Source organism: Geotrypetes seraphini, chromosome 12 (assembly GCF_902459505.1).
Source record: "Geotrypetes seraphini chromosome 12, aGeoSer1.1, whole genome shotgun sequence".
NCBI lineage: Eukaryota > Metazoa > Chordata > Amphibia > Gymnophiona > Dermophiidae > Geotrypetes > Geotrypetes seraphini.
This window is the reverse complement of record NC_047095.1, coordinates 63689963-63711716: the sequence shown is the minus strand read 5'-3', so window position 1 is coordinate 63711716 and position 21754 is coordinate 63689963. Positions and strand designations below refer to the sequence as shown.

Genomic DNA, 21754 nt, shown 5'->3' with positions numbered 1-21754 from the left:
CGCATGTACAAGTGAATGCAAGACAGCGTCTTTTTGATGCTTTAATTGCAATAGGCTAACAAATGAAAGAACCTCCCTCACCCCAAGAAGTCTACAAAGATTAAGGAAAAGAGATGAAGTCCAACTCCAAACTGAGCAAAGAATGAAAATAATTCTATAATTTAATTTAAGAGTATTAACCGGACAAGCCCTCAGACACAATAGAGCTTAATTGCAATAGAGCAGGGATCTCAAAGTCCCTCCTTGAGGGCCGCAATCCAGTCGGGTTTTCAGGATTTCCCCAAAGAATATGCATGAGATGTATGTGCATGCACTGCTTTCAATGCATATTCATTGGGGAAATCCTGAAAACCCGACTGGATTGCGGCCCTCAAGGAGGGACTTTGAGATCCCTGCAATAGAGTATATTCCGCAATAAAGAAAATCTGTTAGTTAAAAAGGCTCCTGAAGCAGGCCATATAGGCCAAAACACCTGTCGAGCCAATATATTAATAAAAGCTGAGATTTCAACTAAAAAGCATCTTGGTGATCTTGGACATCTCCACGGTTTGTTTATTTGTTATCATCTTGTGGAGGCGATCCTCCTGCTTTTGTTTGCTTCAACCCAGGGGTCTCAAAGTCCCTCCTTGAGGGCCGCAATCCGGTTGGTTTTTCAGGATTTCCCCAATGAATATGCATGAGATCTATGTGCATGCACTGTTTTCAATGCATATTCATTGGGGAAATCCTGAAAACCCAGCTGGATTGCAGCCCTCAAGGAGGGACTTTGAGATCCCTGCTCTAACCACTATACCACGCTCTTAATAAACCTTACAGATCTTATTCGTCCGGGCCAGGGGTAGGCAATTCCGGTCCTCGATAGCCACAGGCAGTCTAGGTTTTCAGGATATCCACAATGAATATGCACGAGATGGATTTGCATGCACTGCCTCCTTGAGATGCAAATCTATCTCGTGCATATTTATTGTGGATATCCTGAAAACCTGACCTGCCTGTGGCTCTCGAGGACCAGAATTGCCTAACCCCCTGGTCTGGGCTGTCTTTAAGTATACAATCCAGATCCATATTGGAGGTCTACAGCCCAGTCCTTTGAATGCATCCTGCCAATCTGCTCCTTGGGATACCCACAATGAATTGCATGAGATAGATTTGCATGCACTGCTTCCTTGAGATGCAAATCTGTCTTGTGCATATTTATTGTGGATATCCTGAAAACCTGACCTGCCTGTGGCTCTCGAGGACCGGAATTGCCTACCCCCTAGTCTGGGCTGTCTTTAAGTATAAAATCCGGATCCATACTGGAGGTCCACAGCCCAGTCCTTTGAATGCATCCTGTCAATCTGCTCCTTGGGATACCCACAATGAATATGCATGAGATAGATTTGTATGCACTACTTCCATGGTTTGAAAATTCATGTGGATATTCTGAAAATCAGATTTGTTGTATGTATACTGACAACAGGGTCACGAACCCTGTTCTATGCCGATATTACTGTTTTCCTTGAAGTATTTTTTCCTCCTGCAGTCTCCATTGCACTGTGCCTACTGAAATGGAAAAATGTTATTATGTGAAATAAAATCTATTGATATATTTAGTATTTACTATATTACTCTTCGAATCACCAACAGAACGGCTTACAAATAAGAACTTACTGCTCACAGGTTCATAAAGGATCAGATTCATTGGCTAAGTGAAGGATGTCTAGATATTGAAAATGGGAATAGCCTCCATCCTGAGCTAAAGCGTTGACCTTGTTGCTCACAAAGGGGCTGCCTAGGGCACTGCGCTGCACGGTTCATTTGCAGGATGAATTACTAATGAGTTGCAGGACCACTTTCTCATTTGAAATCGGACACCTTGCCAGTTAAGGCAGGACGGTAATGAGGAGAGAGCAGTCATCCTGAAAAGCAGGTGATGACATGGACTCTCCGAATAGGGGGGGCAGGGCAATTACTGCTTATTAGCGCAGAAATCGTTTGATTTACTTGCTCCTCTGCAGGGTCATTAGCCAGCCCTCTTGGAAAATTGAAACAGAGGAGCTACAAGGCATGGCTCCTCAATTCAGATCTTTATCAACCCCCAAAGATAAGCCCAATATCCGCACTTCTAGTTCTTCTAAAGAAGTGGTTCTCAAACCTGACCTGGGGGGGGGGTCCCCCAGCCAGTGGGGTTTTGAGGATATCCCTAGTGCAGTGGTTCCCAACCCTGTCCTGGAGGAACACCAGGCCAATTGGGTTTTCAGGCTAGCCCTAATGAATATGCATGAAGCAAATTTGCATGTCTATCACTTCCATCATATGCAAATCTCTCTCATGCATATTCATTAGGGCTAGCCTGAAAACCCGATTGGCCTGGTGTTCCTCCAGGACAGGGTTGGGAATCACTGCCCTAGTGGATATATGAGACAGATTTGCATACCTGTCACTTCCATTATATGCAAATCTCTCTCAAGCATATTCATTAGAGGTATCCTGAAAACCCGACTGGCTGGGGGTCCCTCCAGGACAGGTTGGAGAACCGCTGTTTTAATGCAAGTGAGGGTGGAGCAAAGCAGGCTGTTCACTTGCAAATCGGTTTTTGGCTCATGACCGTATGTTTCAGTTTTCAAGTTGAAACACTACGCTGTTTGATATTCTATTCAGTTCCAGTTCCAAATAGAAATGTGCAATCATTTGAAATTATATGGAAAATGGCAACAACAGTCCATAGGACATTATTGAGATAGCTTATGAAAACCAACTGCTTGTTCCTAGGATAAGCAGCATAGAATCTGTTTTGCTATTTGGGATCTAGGTAGGTGCTTGGAACCTGGGTTGGCCACTGTTGGAAACAGGATACTGGGCTTGTTGGCCCTTCGGTCTGTCCCAGTATGGCAGTTCTTATGTGAGCCAAGTACAGGACAATCAAGCCATTGTGACATCACTGCTGAGGTTGGCTCTTAGGCATTGGTGGAATGAGGCATTATGACATCACAATCTCAGCTCTGGAATGTTGCTACTCTTTGGGTTTCTGCCAAGTACTTGGGACCTGGGTTGGCCACTGTTGGAAACAGGATACTGGGCTTGTTGGCCCTTCGGTCTGTCCCAGTACAGCAATTCTTATGTTCTTATATGAGCCAAGTATAGGACAATCAAGCCATTGTGACATCACTGCTGAGGTTGGCTCTTAGGCATTGGTGGGATGAGGCATTATGACATCACAATCTCAGCTCTGGAATGTTGCTACTCTTTGGGTTTCTGCCAAGTACTTGGGACCTGGGTTGGCCACTGTTGGAAACAGGATACTGGGCTTGTTGGCCCTTCGGTCTGTCCCAGTACAGCAATTCTTATGTTCTTATATGAGCCAAGTATAGGACAATCAAGCCATTGTGACATCACTGCTGAGGTTGGCTCTTAGGCATTGGTGGGATGAGGCATTATGACATCACAATCTCAGCTCTGGAATGTTGCTACTCTTTGGGTTTCTGCCAAGTACTTGGGACCTGGGTTGGCCACTGTTGGAAACAGGATACTGGGCTTGTTGGCCCTTCGGTCTGTCCCAGTACAGCAATTCTTATGTTCTTATATGAGCCAAGTATAGGACAATCAAGCCATTGTGACATCACTGCTGAGGTTGGCTCTTAGGCATTGGTGGGAGGAGGCATTATGACATCACAATCTCAGCTCTGGAATGTTGCTACTCTTTGGGTTTCTGCCAAGTACTTGGGACCTGGGTTGGCCACTGTTGGAACCAGGATACTGGGCTTGATGGACCTCAGGTCTGTCCCAGTATGGCAATTCTTATATTTTTAGTGTGTATTTTCAACTCTGTGTGATTCTCCAACAGAGATGTAGCCACAGCTGGGTCTGGAGAGATCCAGGTCTCTCCATTTTGCCTCAGGCCCCCTCCAATTCCCCCACTCTTAAGAATAGGCAAAGAGATATATCGCCGCTAAAGAACCATGCATGGGGTTCAATGGCTGACAGGGACCCAGATGCTTCACCAGCACAAGAGATCCGGGAACTCTGCCTTCCCTTATAGCTGGCGTATCTTGTTCAGGATCTCATGAGAGGGATGAGCCACCTGTGAGTTTTCAATATGTGTTTGGTGCCAACCAAATATCAGGAAAGGCAAAGCTATAAGGAGTAGCGATGGGTTCCCACTTCAATCAGAAGCATATATTGGGGATGAGCGGAAGATGTTGGCTAATGGCCAGAGACAAGAGGAGAGGCTGGGATAGATTCTCAGAAGGGAAAGGGATGAGGAGGAGGGAAAGGAGAGGCAGGGAACAAATACTGGGGTGAGGAGGGGTAAGACAAAGGAAAGAAGGAAAGGATGCCTTTTAATTTTGAATCCAATGATACCTAGTGTCCCCCCCCCCCCCCCACCCCAGGTCGCTCTGTAATTTCAGGGTTTATTGTTGCTGTATATAAAGCCACAAGAGAAATGTTGCTATGTTTGAAACAAGAGAAGTAATATGGCTTAAAGCCAGTTTTAAACTTATAAGAAATTTTCAAGATGGAGATATAGTGGCAGGGATTTCCATAAAAGAGAGACCAGAAGGCTGATTTACATGTGCAGGAAGTGGGGTAAAGAGTCGTCTTTCTTGGAAAATCCGGTGGCATTATTATATGACACTGTGTTAGTTGGTACTTCCATGAGAGCCAAGAGTCAAATTTATTCTAATAATAATAATAATAAACTTTTGCTCATCATGACAGGGTTGCCATACAGCAAATTATTAAAAACTGGAAAAATTGGGATCGGCTGAGTTATAATTTTAGGTGGAATTCGTTATGCCAGATCTTTAAAATGGAACGGCCAATAGCCATACAGCAGGGGCATTTTAAGAAATTTAGGGATGTTTGGGAGCCTTTAACAAAATACTGTACAGAATGAATATTATTTTTTCCCTTTTGTTCAGGCACATCCAGGGTGGGAAGGGGGGAGGGGATACTTTATGATTTCTTATGCTTAAGAATAATTTTTGGGTATAAGGGATGGGGATATATGATGTGAGTTGTAGATGAGCTTCAATGTAGAGAAATGTAAAGTCTTGCATATGTAAAGTCTTGCATATAGAGAAAGGTAACCCGATGTACAGCTATACGATGGGAGGGAGGGTACTGGGGGAAGGCAACCCAGAAAAAGACTTGGGGGTACTGGTGGATAAAACAATGAAGCCGGCGGTGCAATGTGCAGCGGCCTCAAAGAAGGCGAACAGAATGTTGGGCATTATCAAAAAGGGTATCACCACCAGAACGAAGGAAGCTATCCTACCACTGTATCGAGCGATGGTGCGCTCACATCTGGAGTACTGCGTCCAATACTGGTCGCCGTACCTTAAGAAGGATATGGCGATACTCAAGAGGGTCCAGAGAAGAGCGACTAGGATGATAAAAGGCATGGAAAACCTTTTGTATGTTGAAAGGCTGGAGAAGCTGGGGCTCTTTACCCTGGAAAAGCGGAGACTTAGAGGGGACATGATAGAGACTTATAAGATCATGAAAAGAATAGAGAAGATGGAGAGGGACAGATTCTTCAGACTAGCAGGGACAACAAAAACAAGAGGGCACTCAGAAAAATTGAAAGGAGACAGATTCAAAACGAACGCTAGTAAGTTCTTCTTCACTCAGAGGGTGGTGGGCACCTGGAATGCGCTTCCAGGAGAGGTGATAGGACAGAGGACAATATTGGGTTTCAAAAAGGGCTTGGATGACTTCTTGAAGGTGAAGGGGATTGAAGGATACAGATAAAGGGTAACTATACAGGACATTAAATGAATGAGGAATACACGATTTAGGTAAAAGATCACTTACAGTTCATGGAATTGGGGGGCCGCCGCGGGAGCGGACTGCTGGACCCCTGGTCTGACCCGGCGGAGGCAATGCTTATGTTCTTACTTTGATGGTATATTAAGTGATGTTACAGTAAAAATGGATTGTATCTTGTATTACCGTATTTTCACGCATATAACGCGCGCGTTATACACGTTTTTACCTACCGCGCATACCCCTCGCGCGTTATACAAATTTTTTTTTACATAGTTCCCACCCCGCCCGACGCCCGATTCACCCCCCCCAGCAGGACCGCTCGCACCCCCACCCCGAACGACCGCTCGCACGCGCTCCCACCCACACCCGCATCCACGATCGGAGCAAGAGGGAGCCCAAGCCCTCTTGCCCGGCCGACTCCCCAACTCCCCGACAATATCGGGCCAGGAGGGAGCCCAAACCCTCCTGGCCACGGCGACCCCCTACCCCCACCCCACACTACATTACGGGCAGGAGGGATCCCAGGCCCTCCTGCCCTCGACGCAAACCCCCCTCCCTCCAACGACCGCCCCCCCCAAGAACCTCCGACCGCCCCCCCAGCCGACCCGCGACCCCCCTGGCCGACCCTGTCACCCGCCGGGGTCTTGGTAAGGTTAAGAAGACCTCCGGTAGAGGGTAGCACACTCCTGACGTGGCTCCCAAAGGGGGAGACCTCACTGGTGTCTCACTATCTGGGGCTTTGCTAAAAATAAAGCACCGTGAGTCAAGTTGAACAAAATAATGTGAAAAGTTTAATTAGTCACTTGCCACATAAATCATATCAGCTATTATTATAGTCCAAGTTTCCTTTCTTCCCAAACAAGGGCAAAAAGAAAGAAAACAGAAAACAAAAAGACTTTTAACTTTCACCCCAGTCCAGTGAAAGCACAGCAAGCTTTCTATCAAGTATGCTTCCAGTCCAGGTTTTAGAGCTTGCTCTACCTGATCACACAGTCTCTGAAAAACACTGCACAATTAGTCTCTTAAGCACTTATCCAGCCTTGAGCTGGAGTCCTGGGCTTACTAACCAACACAGTCCAGTTTCTTCACCAGGTATTTACAGTCTTGCATATAAAGTAAACTTTAAGCAAAACAAAAGACAAAAACTGAAGCCTTACTGCAGGCTCCTAAATTTCCAGCCCTGATTAGCTCACAGTCCTTTGGGCTTCTCTTGAGCTCCTGCACAGCTGCAATGTAGCAATCCAATCAAGCTGGTGCAGCACTGCTCTAAGATTGTTTTTACAGCACAAACAATCCAAACAGTTCTGCCAAAACTCCTCTCCACTATTATTCCTGTACAGTCTTGTACCTGTAGTGTTTAGTGGAAAGTTGCCAAGCCCACATCCATGGCTTCTTCCATAACGGTCTCCAGCATACACCCTTCATCCAAGTCCATGCTTTCTGGTGTATCCAGCTGCTCTGCTGGTTCCTGAGGCATTGGAGCCTCACACTCCATTGGCTCTGGAGTGAGGTCTGGCCTTCTCCTGGCCCGGAGAACTCTCTCTCCCAGGTCCTCGTGTGCAGCCTCCTTTAATGCTCTGGAGAGCTGCTTAACAGGCTTAGGGCCACGCCCTACACTGGGTGTTTGTGTACCTAGCTTGTGTGTCCTTGGGCTCCCCCTCAGGCTACAGGGCAGAATATCACTGGGAGATTGATTAAACCTCTTAGTGTGACTGGAAGCTTTTCTGGGCCGTGCAGTTAACCTATACTCTGGGTACTGCTCTAGGCTAGAAGACTCAGGATAGGCAGCTAGGCTTTCAGGATCTTCTTCCTGATCCTTTTCAGGGAGAGTCTGGTCTCGAGAAAGAGACTGAGACCGGGGTTTCACTCTGACATGACCGTCTCGGGGAGCGGAAATGTCACAACCCCCACGACACCCCCACCCCCCTTCCCCGTACCTTTGGTAGTTGGCCGGACAGACGGGAGCCAAACCCGCCTGTCCGGCAGGCAGCCAACGACGGAATGAGGCCGGATTGGGATCGGGACAGCGCACGGAGAGGCGGGACAGCGCACGGAGAGTCGGGGAGGGCGAAAGGAGAGTCGGGGTGGCCAGAGGAGAGTCGGGGCGGGCGAAAGGACAGTCGGGCTGCATGCGCGGTATACCCGTGAGCGCGGTATACAAAAGTTTTTGTACATAGAATCGTGGTTTCTGCGTGCTATACCCGTGTGCGCGTTTTACACGGGTGCGCGTTATCTGCGTGAAAATACGGTACACTTATTGAAAGTTTTAAAAATGAATAAAGATTAAAAAAAAAAAAAAAGAGTCGTCTTTCTTATGGCATAAACATCCTGGCTGGAGTTGAAAGTATTTTACTAACATTGTCTACTGTGGGTAGTTTAAAAATTGTTGGGATTTTTTTTTTTTTTTGCTGCATATCATTTTATTGAGTATGTGTACACCAGTGGTTCCCAAACCTGTCCTGGGGGACCCCCAGCCAGTCAGGTTTTCAAGATATCCCTAATGAATATGCATGAGAGAGATTTGCATACCTGTCACTTCCATTATATGCAAATCTCTCTCATGCATATTCATTAGGGATATCTTGAAAACCTGACTGGCTGGGGGTCTCCCAGGACAGGTTTGGGAACCACTGGTGTACACTAATGCCCTCGGCATCCACACTAAGGCAGGGGTAGGTAACTCCGGTCCTCGAGAGCCGTAGTCCAGTCGGGTTTTCAGGATTTCCCCAATGAATATGCATGAGATCTATTTACATACACTGCTTTCAATGCATATTCATTGGGGAAATCCTGAAAACCTGACTGGACTATGGCTCTTGAGGACCGGAGTTCCCTACCCCTGCTCTAAGGCACTCATTTTCAAAAGAGAAAAATGTAGCACAAAATGCGTGATAGAAGTTTTTCACAGGAAAATGTCCAAATTGCAATTTTTGAAACTCAGCTTTTGGGATGGTTTTCTCTGCAGCTCGTCTAAATCACAAGACAGCGTTTTTTTTTTTGGGGGGGGGGCATGTTTGGGGTAGGATTTGGGTGGGCCCAGACAGAGGCGTAGTGAGGGTGAGAGACGCCTGGGTCGATGGCACCCCTCCCCCGCCATCTGCTCTGTACCCCCCCACCCCATTCTGCTCCTTCCCTGCCCCCTCCTGCCACTCAAGCGCCCGCGCCCCCTTCCTTTCCCCATGTACCTCTTTAACATTCAGGGCATGAGCAGAAACCCCAATCTTCTGCTCGCACCAGCGTTGGCTCTTACTCAATTAGTCCCCATCCCTGCGATTAACTGCAGGAAACCGTCCCCATGTCATTGTTTAAGGAGAGAGGGAAGAATCAGAGTATGAATGGGCCCAGCCAATGACTCTCAAGCCTTGCATCAAAGAAACAAGATGGCAGATAAAGGCCAAATGGCCCATCTAGTCTGCCCATAAAGACTGCTGGTGTAGAAGGACTGAGGTTGAAAGAGACACTAAAGAATGACAGTCTCTGGTATCTAGAGCAGATGTTGTGATGTCATAATGCCTCATTCCACCAATAAGAGCCAGCCTCATCAGTGATGTCACAATGGTTTGATTGTCTTAGACTTGGCTCACACATAAAAATCAGAGTCTGAATGGGCCCAGCCACTGACCCTCAAGCCATGCATTGAAGAAACATAGAAACATGATGGCAGATAAAGGCCAAATGGCCCATCTAGTCTGCCCATAAAGAATGCTGGTGTAGAAGGACTGAGGTTGAGATAGACACTAAAGAATGACAGTCTCTAGTATGCAGAGCAGATATTGTGATGTCATAATGCCTCATTCCACCAGTAAGAGCCAGCCTCATCAGCGATGTCACAATGGCTTGATTGTCTTAGACCTGGCTCACGTAAGAATCAGTCTGAATGGGCCCAGCCACTGACCCTCAAGCCTTGCATTGAAGAATGCTGGTGTAGAAGGACTGAGGTTGAGACAGACACTAAAGAATGACAGTCTCTGGCCGCCATCAGAAATTTCTGGGCCCCTTACTGAGCAATCCTATTGGGCCCCCCCACGCACCCCTTCCCCCCACTTTTGTCCGGGGGGGGGGGGTGCTATCAGGAAATTGGCAGGGGACAAAAAAAAGTATGACAGCAGTGTTTATTGTTTATTGTTGTGCACAGCAGAAGCATAATACAGAAATTTGTGCTATGGTGGCCTAGGACCAATGTTTCCTCTAAGGATTGATGAGGTGTGTGCAAAAAAAAAATATGCATGAGCGACAAGTTACATACTCCACAAATTTATGAGCAGGCGCGGAGGACGCATTTTTAAACAAATGTAGTTTATCCTTGTACTCCTCATGTAATTTTAATCATCTATGGATATGTTTGTATGTTTATTGTTCAAATGGTTTTATTTATTTCCCCAAATATATTTTTGTTATACGCATTGAAAATATTTGATATTGCGTTTAAATCAAAATCTCAATAAACTTGAAACTTGAAACGAGTGCCCGTAAGATTGTGGGAGGGTTAAATACTCAAAACTTAGAAGAATAACAATTTACTTAAAGTTTTTGCTTCACCAGCTTTCTGGTATCTTTACATACAGTGGCGTACCTACATATATGTAACACCCGGGGCCCATCATTTTTTGGCACCCCCCCATCTGTAAGAAAAACATGATTTTTAGTAGCAAACCACACGTCACACATGAGTACCTAGGAAAAGGCAGCATCTTACATATTGCAGTGAGCAGTACATCAATACACCCAGGCAGCATCTTACATATTGCAGTGAGCAGTACATCAATACACCCATTGTAAAACTAAACAAGCCAGACCAGCACAGATCAATCCTACACCGTCAATCCTAACAGAAAACCATGTCTTTCAAACACACAGAACACAGAAAACATCTTCGCCTAGTATGGAATATGTCATCACAAACGAACCCCTCCCCCTTTCGCAAAACTGTAGTGTGGATTTTAGCCACGGTGGTAACAGCCCTGACGCTCATAGAATTCTGAGCATCAGAGCTGCTACCACCACGGCTGGCGCTAAAAAACGCTCCACAGTTTTGTAAAAGGGGGGATAAAATAGAAATACACAGTTTCAACGCTCTAGCTCAGAGATGCCCAAACATTTTGGGCTTGCGAGCTACTTTAAAATGACCAAGTCAAAATGATCTACCAACAATAAAATTAAAAAACACAAAGCACACTATACGCTGAGAAAATGTTAATTATCATTCCTATTCTGGGTTTTTTAAAGAGGTCAAGGCAGATGACTCTATGCATTGTCACCTCAGTAACAACCATACAAAAATAGACAAATATACCCCCCATCGTTTTTATTAAACCACAATAGCAGTTTTTAGCGCAGGGAACTGCGCTAAATGCCCAACGCTGCTCTCGACGCTCATAGGCTCCCTGCACTAAAAAACACTATTGCGATTTAGTAAAAGGGGGCCATAGTGCAAAATATAGACAGCATATATAAATTCAGACACATTTTGATCACTAAATTGAAAATAAAATCATTTTCCTACCTTTGTTTGGTAATTTCATCAGTCTCTGGTTGCACTTTATTCTTCTGACTGTGCATCCAATACTTCTTCCCTTCTTTCAGCCTCCTGTATGCTTCCTCTCCTCCAGACCTCATTCCCTCCCCCAACTTTTTCTTTCTTTCTCTATGTCTGTCTTTCTCTGATTCTGTGCCCCATTTTTTTGCTTTGTTTCTGGTTCCCTGTCCCCCCCCCCCTTCTTTCTTTCTTCCTGCCTTCCTCCGTGCCCCATTTTTTGCTTTTTTTTCTGGCTCCCTGTCCCCCCCCCCCCACACACACACACCTTCTTTCTTTCTTCCTTCCTGCCTCCCCCATGCCACCACCGCAGCGGAATAGGCTGCTGCTGCTGCCTCTATCGGGAACAAGCCATCTCCCTGCTTCTCTTCTGCACGGGGCCGACCAACTTTCGCCGCCCGACGTCAATTTTAACGTCGGAAAGGACGTTCCGGGCAGCCAGGCAGCGATTGGCTAGCCAGAACGTCCTCTCGACGTCAGAATTAACGTCCTCTTGAGAATTGACATCGGGCCGCGAGAGTTGGTCGGCCCTGCAGGGAAGAGAAGCAGGGAGATCAAAGAACACGGTGCCAGCCTGATCCCTGATGGCAGCAGTGAGAAGGGAAGGGAAGCAGGTTGGGCACCACTGCTCTAGACGAGCCGCGTGCCGCATTCTAGGGAGAACAGTTGACCGCCCCCCCCCCTTGGTACGCCACTGGAGCAGCAGCGTGTCTGGCCAGCTCATTCGTTCAAAGCCACGGGTGGCGGCTCCTTGCGAGATCCACGCCTGCGTCTGAAGCCTCTCTGATGTTGTGACGTCAGAGAGGCTTCTGATGCAGGAGTGGATAGCGCAAGGAGCCGCCAACCCGCGGCTTTGAACGAACGAGCCGGCTGCTGCTCCAAAAGGAAGAGAATGATGCCTCCAGACCGCAGGCCGCGTGTTTGAGACTGCTGCCTTAGAGGGAACACTGCCTAGGACCCTGGGGGGAGCCCGGGCCCCCTGTCACCTCCGGGCCCCTGAATGCAGGACTGGTAGTACTGCCCTGATGGCGGCCCTGTCCAGAGCAGATATTGTGAGGTCATAATGCCTCATTCCACCAATGCCTAGGTGGAGCCAGACACTAAGAATGACAGATATTGTGGTGTCATAATGCCTCATTCCACCAGTAAGAGCCAGCCTTATCAGCGATGTCACAATGGCTTGATTGTCTTAGACCTGGCTCACGTAAGAATCAGAGTCTGAATGGGCCCAGCCACTGACCCTCAAGCCTTGCATTGAAGAATGCTGGTGTAGAAGGACTGAGGTTGAGAGAGAATGACAGTCTCTGGTATCCAGAGCAGATATTGTGATGTCATAATGCCTCAAGCCTTGCATCGAAGAATACTGGTGTAGAAGGACCGAAGTTGAGATAAATACTAAAGAAAGGCACAGGATGATTTCCCGTGGTTATCTGCTGGGACGGGAACGGTGATGAATTCTGTCACTGTGTCAGATCACTTTTGAAATCACTGTTTTCCTATCCACTGGATACTAGAGATGTGCAATCATTTGAAATGCCAGGGGAGAATGCCAACATCATTTCCCCTGCCATTTCACATTTTTTACCAAAATAGCAAAGAAACCCAGAAAATTTCAGGGTTTTTTTCACGTTGTTAAGAGTGTGCAGTTGTCCATAAGAGTGCACAGTTTTTCTGAGGAGTGCACGGTATTTGCAAAGAGAATGCATTCTTTCAAAAGTGTTCCCGCTCTTTCCGAAGACTGAGCACCTTTTTCAAAAGAGTGTGAGCACTCTTAATGATATTCAGCCAGGGGTGATCAGCGTTTTCTGACCGCCACTTGCGTCAAACCCATAAATCCGATGCAAGGCCATATCTGATCCAGAGCTGGCTAATGCATAGACACTTAAGTGCAATATTCAGTACTTAACTGGCTGTGGGTTACCTCATAAAGATATGACTGACTTTTATGTGGTCCTATTTATGGGGTTAACCTGGCCGGTTAAGTCCTGAATATCGGCACTTGCCAAGTGCTAACTCTGTCCCTATAATAGCTGGTTTTTAGTTTGGTTATTTTCAGCAGCATTCACTGGTTCAGTGCAGCTGAAAATTAGTAGTTAGCCCCAAAGAGGCAATTTAATTAGTCAAGATCCATTTCTGGCTAGTTAAATTGCTTTGAATATCGATCCTGTTGTCCCCATAATGAAAAAAATAGGAAAACCCCTCTCAAACAACGTGAAAATTCCTGTACACAAAATGGGAAACAATTCATAATTAAAAATATTGGGTTGCACACCTCCAGTGGTCACTGAAGGTGTGTTTTTCAATCGGCTGATGTCATCAACAAATCAGTTGCGTCTCTGATATGCCTGCTTCATCCTCCATCCATAAGAAAGGAAAGCATATTTTTTATGTTCTATTTTCATACACAAAACAAGTGTAAAAGTTTCAAAATACAGGGACCCAGATATCCATCACTGGACAAAGGTTAAATTTTCAGAAAGTGAATTTAATCAATAGAAGTCCCTTCAAGTTTTCACTTTGTTATGTCCTCTACGGTACCTGAATTTTTTTTTTTTTTTTTCTTTTTTAATCTCATCATTCATTATTGATTGTTTTTGTTTCAAATCCTTTTTCTCCTCCCCGACTAATTAAAACATTGGTATGAAGCTGGTGGGCTATTGAAAAGCCCCCGGACAGCTGTAAGCGGTAAAGGAAACAAACAAAGCAGAAATCATTAAAGCCTAGTTTTGCCTGTTCGTACATAACTCTTGAAAAGGTTAACGATGCCAAGAGAGGATGGAGGGAGGAGGGTGTCGTTTTTCTCAGGAAAAAAAAAAAACCCTCTTGTTTGAGGTGAGCGTGTCATTTATTGGAGAGGCTGCAGCGCAGAAGCTTCTCTCACTGCGGGAAACCCCCGGGAGCTCGGCATTTTCAATCTTTCGTTCCCATTCACATCCGCGAGTCTCTGTACCAGAGACACAGGACAGAATATTGAGAAAACATAATGAGCTCTTTGAGGCTTAGCCGTTTTAATGAGCGCAAGCTAAAAGATGAGGTTGGAAGGCGACAGCAACCGATTTGAAATGTTGGTAGCCGCTTATCCGTTGTTGAAAATCTTTAGTTGATATATTCAATGACTATCTGCTTTCTCAAGCCCCACTGAATGGCCAAAGCTTAATAAACAATTTTTTTTTTTTAACCTGCTTCTAGGAAACTAATGAACCTAATGAATGCAACATCTGCGAAGTGAGGGAGCAACCAAATCTTTGGAAAAGAGCTGGCGGTTGTTACCATGTAAAACAGGGGTCTCAAAGTCCCTCCTTGAGGGCCGCAATCCAGTCGGGTTTTCCGGATTTCCCCAATGAATATGCATGAGATCTATGTGCACGCACTGCTTTCAATGTATATTCATTGGGGAAATCCTGAAAACCCGACTGGATTGCGGCCCTCGAGGAGGGACTTTGAGATCCCTGATGTAAAAGAAGGAAAGAATTGGATCAAATGCCCCTCAAAATATATCAAACAATTGTTGCACACATACAGGTAGTAAATTGATAAAGCTTTTCCTGCATGTAAGGATGTTCTAGATCAGGGATCTCAAAGTCCCTCCTTGAGAGCCGCAATCCAGTCGGGTTTTCAGGATTTCCCCAATGAATATGCATTGAAAGCAGTGCAGGCACATAGATATCATGCATATTCATTGGGGAAATCCGGAAAACCCGACTGGATTGCGGCCCTCAAGGAGGGACTTTGAGACCCCTGTTCTAGATGTATAATAAGTCTTTTATAATATGTGTCAGCTGCATATGCATATCAAAAGGAAATGCAAGACTGCTCTTGTGATTATTTTATCGGTGTGCTGAGGGGCATAGGAAGGGCTGCTGAAAAGTTCTCAGCCCAACCAGGAAGAGAATGATGTGGAGCCTTGAAACTTACAAGTTATTCCACACTTTTCTGAGACAAATGAATCTAGTATATGGGCAGAAGTATAGGGAAACCAAGCCATTGTGACATCACCGATGAGGCTGGCTCTTAGGCATTGGTGGAATGAGGCATTATGACATCACAATACAAGGAGCCACTGAAAAGTTCTCAGCCCAACCAAGAAGAGAATGATGTGGAGCCTTGAAACTTACAAGTTATTCCACACTTTTCTTGAACAACAATGGTCAAGAAAAGTGTGGAATAACTTGTATGTTTCATGGCTCCGCATCATTCTCTTCTTGTTTGGGCTGAGAACTTTTCAGCAGCCTCTGGTAATTTGGGCAGAGTAGAAGCAGAGTTGTAAAGTAACACATGTTCTTTATAAAATGCATGGACACATGCATGGAGCACATGCACACATCTACATGTTTGTTAGATCACGTGTTAATTTGTGTCTTATTGGGAGTGGCTCTGGTGCTTGTGCTGCCCTCTTAAAATAAAAAATAAAAATAAAAATAGTAACAACGCTCTTGAAAAGCACTCTGATAAAGTTGATCTGATGACGATATTAGGATTCAAGCAAAGAGCATGGCTGAAAGATGATTGCTGCCAACCCTTTTCTGGTGCGCATAATACGCTACCACAACAGCCGTTTCTGAAGCCAGGAAATGTTTGTTACAAAGTTGGCCTACGATTCCAGCGCCTACCTTTTCCGGAGGTGCGATTCTCTAACCGGCACTGTTGCGTGATTGATATGCACTTTTAAAGCAGCCGCCGACAGTGGTGCTGGTTAGAGAATCCAGGCCTCAGTGCCTAGATTTTGAATGCCTGCAATTTATTTATTTTTCAAACCTTACTATACCACCTTTAACCACAACAAATGCACGTCAAAGCGATTCACAATCTAAACCAGTGGTTCCCAACCCTGTCCTGGAGGAACACCAGGCCAATTGGGTTTTCAGGCTAGCCCTAATGAATATGCATGAAGCAAATTTGCATGCCTATCACTTCCATCATATGCAAATCTCTCTCATGCATATTCATTAGGGCTAGCCTGAAAACCCGATTGGCCTGGTGTTCCTCCAGGACAGGGTTGGGAATCACTGCTCTAAACTACAAGAAAGGGACGCCAAAATATACGACAGGAAAGTAAAATTAAAAACAAATCAAACAAGCATTACAATAGCAAACAAATATACCCCCTCTTCCACGAAACCGCTCTAGCGGTTTATAGCGCAGAGAGCCACACTGAATGGCCCCGAGCTGCTCCTGACGCTCATTGAGCAGCGTGGGCCATTCAGTGCGGCTCTCTGCGCTAAAAACCATTAGCGCCGTTTCGTAGATGAGGCGATAGTCAGGCAGTGCCATCCAACTAGCATCCCGAAAGTACGGTTAAATTTCATCGAATGCTGTCCGGGAAAGCCCAAGTCTTCAACTTTTTCTTAAAGCGTTTCAGTGACGATTTTTCCCTAATAGGCTGTGGGGTAAGGAGTTCCATGTCGCAGGCGTCATCATGAAAACAGCTCCCTTACGTACCTAATGTGTTTTAATAAAAGAGCTCCAAAGTTACACCGGCTCCAAAACAGCTGTAATTTTATTCAGACATGCATACACTTTGCATTACATTACATTAGTGATTTCTATTCCGCCAATACCTTGCGGTTCAAGGCGGATTACAAAAGAAGTTATCTGGCCATTTCCAGAGGAATTGAAGAGTAGAGCGAGTTGCTTCAGAGAATTGGGACGAGTCTAGCAGTGTTAGCTTGTTTTCAATGATTTCTTGAATAGCATGGTTTTTATTTCTCTTCTGAATGATTTGTAGTAGAGAATGACACTGTGTCAAAATTCATCACCGTTCCCGTCCCTGCGGATAACCGCGGGAAACCATCTTCATGTCATTCTTTAAGGAGAGAGGGAAAAATCAGAGTATGAATGGCCACAATCACTGACCCACAAGCTTTGCTTTGAAGAATGCTGGTGTAGAAGGACTGAGGTTGAGATAGAAACTGAAGAATGACAGTCTCTGGTATCCAGAGCAGATATTGTGATGTCATAATGCCTCATTCCACCAGTGCCTAAGAGCCAATCACATCAGTGATGTCACAATGGCTTCATTATCCTTGGCTCACATAAGAATCAGAGTATGAATGGCCACAACTACTGCCCCGCAAGCTTTGCTTTGAAGAATGCTGGTGTAGAAGGACTGAGGTTGAAATAGACACTAGAAAATGACATGGGATTATTTCCCGCGGTTATCCGCGGGGACGGGAACGGTGATGAATTTTGTCACCGTGTCATTCTCTAATGTAGTCTGGGGTCGTTATCAGTAAATAGGAGAGTTGGTAGTCCAGTTTTGCTGCTTGTGTGGCTGGAAGGCCATCGTACGGTTTTTTCTTTTGATGCCTCTGATTGGGGGATGCGTGAACGGTTTGTGAGTTCTCCTGTGTCTGATCAACTCCCACCCCCCATAAATAAAGAGCAGATAATAGAAAAAAAAAAAAAATTATGCCCCCTTTTACGAAGACGCATTAGGCTTTTTTTTAATCACCAGCGACGGCGGAATTAGTTCTTACGCATATAGGAATTCTACGAGTCAGAGCTAATACCGCCGCGGCTGGTGATAAAAAAAAGAAATCTAACACAGCTTTGTAAATGGGGGATGAGGGTAGGGGTGTTATATCTCCAACCGCCTCAAACAACTAATAAAAATGTTGGATATTGATCGGGTGCAATAAGTAAAGATAATGCTACTTTTATACTATACTATAAATAATTAGAATAACACAGGACCTTCAAAAACAATCTATTTAATTTGAATGCATCTCGACCTTAATTTCCATCCCAAGGCCTGAAAATCCAATGTACTCCTATTTATAAGTCCATACAGCTTAGGGCTCCTTTTACTAAGGTGCGGTTGTGTTTTTAGCACATGCAGGAAATTACCGCGCGCTACACTTTTAGAAGTAACGCCAGCTCAACGCGGCTTAGTAAAAGGATCCCTTAGTTAAAAAAAAAAAAAAAAAAAAATTTTCCTACATGAATTCAGGTTTCAAGCTAAAAGTTTGATTTCGAGGGAAACCGGTCTGGTTCAGTCATCCAAAAGCGTTTCAAGTCCATGAATCTGCATCAGCATCTACTCTTCTGACCTCCATCCCTGGGAACGTCAGCGTGCAGAATGGAGGTCTTTTACTAAGCATGGGTGCTAGGGAGGGTGAGGCTTTGGCTCAGAGGAAGAGAGCCTCTTGAACAGGGCAGGATGAATTTGTCGAGGGCCCCTAGGCACACAAGTACACTGGGCCACTCTGCCCCGCCCCACCCCGCCATGCGCCCAGGCGGAAACAGGAAGCTGCATCAGAGGGAAGCTTTGGGTAAGCAGCACCGCTTGCACAATTACAGTTCCCATTGCCTTTCTTACAAGCGTTGCTTGCTTGCCTTACTTTCCGTCGATGGGGGGGGGGGGGGCGCATTGCTGATCGGGGGGGCCCGCGTTGCTGATCGGGGGAGGGCCTACATTGCCGATCGATGCTGGAGGGGCCCATCGCCATTTGGAAAAAACAATGTTGATGCTCTCCTTCATCGGGCCCTAGGCACGTGCCTACTTGGCCTATTGGTTAATCCTGCCCTGCTCTTGAGATCTACTCTTCTGTGGGGGGTATTGGGATTGGAGGGATATGTATTGGAGGGGGAGGGGAAGGTAATATTGTAATAGTTTAGTTTATAGTTTATTCAATTTTTGATTAAACGCTTTTTCGTTTCTTCAAAGCGTTGTACAGAATAAAAATAACTTTACAGATAAAAAATAAAACATTTAATACAAACTTTTAAGATCGACATGACTGACGTATTAGGTAATTATAGACAGGCATACAATAGACACGATTGGTAAAGGGGGTAAGAAATACAATTGATAAAATAAAAATAAGAAACATTTAAGGTAAACACAAAAGGAATTAGGGGGAAGGGTATAAATTAAAAACTAGTATTAATGATTTGATGTCTGAAATGTGCCTCTTTATTTTTTTTTTTTCAGTTAAAAGCTTCGTTAAAAAGGAAACATTTTAAGTTACTTTTAAATTTTTTTAAGTTTTTTTCCATTTTTAAATATAGTGGAAGAGTGTTCCAGATTGTTGGGGCTGTGACTGAAAAAATTGAGGTACGGCGTGTGCCGATATTTTTTAGGGAAGGAATGTTGAGGTTAAATTGAGATATGGACCTTAAGGATCTTGGTGGGTCGTATGGAATCAGTAATCTGTCTATGAAGGCTGGGGCATTTGACTGCAGAGTTCCGAATGTTTCAAGTTTATTCAAGTTTCAAGTTTATTCATGATATTTGATTGAACGCTTTTCTAAATTACAAAGCGTTGTACAAAGGTAAAAATATGATTTTTAAAGAAATCACAATATACATAATATATTAATCAGACCTACAGGGTAATTGACTTTTAAAACCACGGGAAACAGTAGGATAGAGGGGTAGAAATACAATTTTTGAAGAAAAAGAACATAAAAGGGAAGTACAATAGGAGAGTAGGGGGAAGAGTAATAATGGCAGAAGACGGATCAAAGGGAAAGGCAGTTAGAGATCTAGTTTTAGGGGAAGATAGAATCATAAGGTGTTACTGCTGCAATGAACTTTATTGTTGTTTTTTTTTTAGTTAAAGGCTTCTTTAAAAAGAAGACACTTTAAGCTACTTTTAAATTTCTGCAAGTCTTGTTCGAGTCTTAAGTACAATGGAAGAGAATTCCAAGTCATTGGAGCTGTTACAGAAAAAATAGTAGCACGGCGTGTTCCGATAATTTTTAAGGAGGGAACATTAAGGGTAAACTGGGAGGATGATCAAGGTGGGTTTGGGGAGTCAGGGACTGGGTGACTGCCAGACATGGAGAAATGGATGCCAGAAGGGGGATAGTTTGAGAAGGAATGTATTTGTGTGAACTGACTTCTTAGGGGGAGGGGCAATTTCTTTGATTGATCGATTTCAGTTAGGCTTGCAATATGTTATCTGCAGTACCAGATAGCTCATGGTGTGAAAGTCTTTGCAGTATGACTCTGATCTGTTCAGTAAACGCAGGGCAGGTGTTGGTCACAACCCCTGCAGGGTAACTCTGTACAAGGGTGCCTATTTGAAACCTCTTCCATTCAGGAAAATTGAGGGTCTTATCCTAGGTCATATCCAAGTGTATATTGTAGACATGGCCAGTTATGCAAGCCATTGAGTCAATGTAAATGCTGCCCCCTAGTGTGACAAATAATGTGTATACAGTATACACTATAGTGATCTGTGGGTGTAACTGGGTGCCCCGTCCATTGTTCACCAACAGGAGTGCGTACCTGTAAGCGTACTTACAGAAGAGCTAGAGTTGGAATATTGCTCTTTACACACTTAAATGACTACCCCCTACTCCAAATCCAAGTTTTATTTTATTTTATTTTTTTTAAAAATAATCTTTATTCATTTTAAAATAATTTCAATAAGTGAAGAACAATAAATAAAACATTTACACTATAGACATCACTTAAAATATTACAAGATTCTTACAGACCAATAACCCTCCCACCCAAACTATTCTTTATCATTCAAGAATCTATAAATCTATCATAATTCCGTAATTCACTACATATTTTAAACATAAAATTACACATTTATCCACTTAGACATATTTTAAACTTATAAACTACCCTGCCCCATCCATAATAATATTTGATTATAACCTATATATTCCTCCCACCCTCCCCCTCCCTCCCTGTGTGTGCAATTCTTCTAACAACAAATGTATAATTACATTAAATCTATAAAAGATGTCAATGGACCCCATATTAAAATTTGATAAAATGGTTATAAAACTTTCTAAGTGATTTGCATTAAAAAAAAGTTAAGGCAAAAACACATAATCAGACTGATACAAAATGATCACTTACTGCGGGATAAGGAAGGAAGGTAGAAGTTTCAAGTTTATTTCATATTTGATAAAATCGCTTTTTTCAAAGATTACAAAGCGATGTACAATAAATAATTTTCAAAAAAGGAGAACATATAATATAGGGATAGATAGACATGCAATTCAAGGGGAAATCAGGGAAGAACTACAATTTAATATAGGAAAGAGAACAAATAAGGATAGAACAATAGGGGTTATATTATATTAGATCAGTGCCTGCCTACTTCAATTAAGAATGTTAACTCAGTTTAAGGGACTCGTAATCAGTTAAAGGCATCTCTATATAGGAAACTTTAGTTTTGATTTTTTTTTCTTCTCTTATCTGAGCGGATTTTAGGTTCCATGTTTGGAGGACAAGTGTGGTATGTCTGGTATTTATGGTTCGTAGGGATGGAACAGTAAGTAGGTTTTTATAGAGAAAATAACATAAATGGAGAAAACCTTAGGGAAGGCTGGTTTGTAACTGTGATTGTGCTAAACCGAGGATCTGTAGTTTATCTCTGAATTTATGTCTCGAAGGCATCATTATAAAGAGAACTTTTCAGGGAGCTTTTGAATCTGTCTAATCACATTTCTTCTCTGATGTAGGATGGTAGGTGGTTCCAGGTTTGCGGGGCGGATACA

At 44.1% G+C, this 21754-nt stretch overlaps 1 protein-coding gene across 1 annotated transcript in view; it reads right to left on the bottom strand.

Moving 5' to 3' along the window:
- The window catches only part of LOC117346120 (cytosolic carboxypeptidase 6-like), a 654038-nt gene that overhangs the window by 25664 nt on the left and 606620 nt on the right, over window positions 1–21754 (bottom strand). The window lies entirely within an intron of this gene.